We start from the raw sequence: 3,114 nt of genomic DNA, 5'->3' as shown, positions 1-3,114 counted from the left end.
TCATGAGATTTGCAAACAGTGTTTTAACTACCTGAACTTGTTTAATATTTTACAGAAAGAGTGATTTATTCGAAAAATTGGTTTAGGCTATTGAGAATTTGGTTCAGAGAATGGGGTTTAGTGTTTTAGCAATTCAGAAAAAACTGTAATTAGGAGGTCACACACAGCCTCAATCAAAAGTTCTGGAAGCTCATAAATGTACAGTAAGTCGGGTTTGTTGCAAAACCTTTTACAGTGGTTGTATATTGTTGTCTTTCAATGCATTTGATAATTCATACTCATAAAGTATAACTGAAATGACATTAATTAGAAGATTATTAGTTAAAACATTTCAAAATGCACCTGCAGACTATTTTATCCAGTCATGAATTTTGTTATTGAGGATTTCTATAAAATATTATGCAAACATCTTGTCTCGTTCTCGTGAACCCAATCTAGTGTCTCGTGTCGTGGGGCTGACAGCTGAGATGGAGGACAGGTTACATTGTCAAGGACTAGCTGGGGAGTTAAAGACTTTACAAGTAGGACAAGCGCTAGCAATGTTTTGTCATATAAGTTCTGATGATATTTGAGCTGAGGTTAAGTAGCCTATCAATAGTGGAGAATACATTTACATTTACATTTAGTCATTTAGCAGACGCTTTTATCCAAAGCGACTTACAAATTAGGACTAAATAAAGCGAGTCATCATGAAGAGGCAAAAACAACAACAACGCAAGAAGTGCTCAGAATACAAAGTTCAGGCATTATTCAGAGTAGCATAAGTCTGATAAGTGATGTTTCAAAGGATTTTTTTTTTTTTTTTTTTTTTTTTTTTATGAGGTTAAGTGCTCACGGAAGAGATGGGTTTTCAGCTGTTTTTTGAATGTTGCCAGTGATTCTGCATTCCGGATGAGGCCGGGGAGAGCGTTCCACCAGCATGGAGCTGTGAATGAGAATGTTCTGGAAAGTGATTTTGTGGCTCTCTGTGATGGAACCACGAGACGTCGCTCGTTGATCGATCGTAGGCGTCTGGTAGGGATGTAGACTCGTAGGAGTGAGTGAAAATAGTAGGGAGCTGAGCCTGTGATAGATCTGTAAGCAAGCGTCAATGCCTTGAATTTGATGCGAGCAGCGAGAGGTAGCCAGTGCAGAGAGATGAACAGAGGAGTGACGTGGGCCCTCTTGGGCTCGTTGAAGACAAGACGAGCTGCAGCATTTTGGATCATCTGTAGAGGTTTTGTTGCACATGCTGGAAGTCCGGCCAAAAGAGCATTACAGTAGTCAAGCCTAGAAATGACCAGGGCCTGGACCAGAAGTTGTGTTGCATGCTCAGTTAGGAAAGGCCTGATCTTCCTGATGTTGTGCAGTGCAAACCTGCATGATCGAGCTGTCTTTGAAATGTGATCTGTGAAGGACAGCTGGTCATCAAGCGTTACTCCGAGATTTCTGACCGACCTTGATGGGGTGATTGATGATGACTCTAGCTGGATGGTGAAGTCGTGTTGTATAGACGGATTGGCAGGGAGGATGAGAAGCTCAGTCTTTGCCAGGTTGAGCTGCAGGTGATGTTCCTTCATCCATGTGGAGATGTCCGCCAGACAGCTTGAGACCCGTGCAGCTACTGTGGGATCATCTGGTTGAAACGAGAGAAAAACTGCAACAATTAGCATCCTCAATTCCCAAATGATTAAAAAGTGTAATTAAAAAGGAAAGGTGATGTGACACAGTGGTAAACATGCCTCTTGTCCCAACCTTTGTGGAGTATGTTGCAGCCATCAAAATCAAAACTTTGTTTATATTTACAATATAAAATTATGTTGGTCAGTGAAAACATTGGAAATATTTTCTATATTTTGTATTGTCAGGTAAATTAAGGTTCAAGAGAATTAACAAATCACAGATTCTGTGATTTGTTAATAATAATAATTAATAATTTGTCACACTTATATAGCACTTTTCTGGGTACTCAAAGCGCTTGATGCGACGGCAGCCATATTGTGCCAAACAATGACACGACTATTTATATACAACCCCATTTTCAGAATAGTTGGGACATTTTGTAAAATGGAATAAAATCAAGAATCTGTGATTTGTTAATTCTCTTGAACCTTAATTTACCTGACAATACAAAATATAGAAAATATTTCCAATGTTTTCACTGACCAACATAATTTTATATTGTAAATATAAACAAAGTTTTGATTTTGATGGCTGCAACATACTCCACAAAGGTTGGGACAAGAGGCATGTTTACCACTGTGTCACATCACCTTTCCTTTTTAATTACACTTTTTAATCATTTGGGAATTGAGGATGCTAATTGTTGCAGTTTTGTAAGTGGAATATTTGCCCAATTTTGTCTGATACAAGAAAGCACTGCAGGCAGGCAAGCACATCCCTTCTATGGTGCAGAGTGTCTAGAAACCACTCAGTTTTAGCATGTGCAGAATGAGGCTTGGCATTGTCTTGCTTCCCAGGAAAGATGTCATCTTGATGACAGTTTATATCTCTGTACAATCCAAATATATGCCTTCATGTCAGTGATACCTTCACACAAACGCAAGTCACCCATACCGCTTGCACTGATGCACCCCAATACCAGAACAGATGTTTGCTTTTGCACCTGTCACTGATGGAAGTCTAGTTGGTCCCTTTCGTCTTTGAGACTGAGAACTAGATGCATGTTGTTCCCCAAAACAAGCTGAAACATGGACTCATCTGACCACTGCACACACTTCCACTGTCTTATAGACCATCTGAGATGAGCTCGGGCCCAGAGAACTTGCCCAGCATCTCCGCATAGAGCTGATGTATAGCTTTCTCCTTGCGTAACAGATTCAAGTTGAATTGATGCAGCGCCAGACTCTGTTAAGTGAAAATGGTTTTCTGATGTACTCCAGAGCACATGTGGTTGTATTTAACAGAGTAGCATGATGGTTTCTCATGCAATGCCATCTGAGGGCTCAAAGGTCACGCACATTCAACGGAGGTCTACTGCCTTGACCTACACAGACTGAGATTTCTCTGGATTCTTTTCACAATATTATGTATGGTAGATGGTGAAAGACATAAATTCTCTATATTTTAGGGAGTTAAAATTTTTCACATATGTGGCATCAGTCTATAAACATT

Source organism: Rutilus rutilus, assembly GCF_951802725.1.
Source record: "Rutilus rutilus genome assembly, chromosome: 2".
In the NCBI taxonomy this organism is placed as follows: domain Eukaryota; kingdom Metazoa; phylum Chordata; class Actinopteri; order Cypriniformes; family Leuciscidae; genus Rutilus; species Rutilus rutilus.
The sequence above is the reverse complement of the archived record's forward strand: the minus strand, read 5'-3'. Positions refer to the sequence as shown.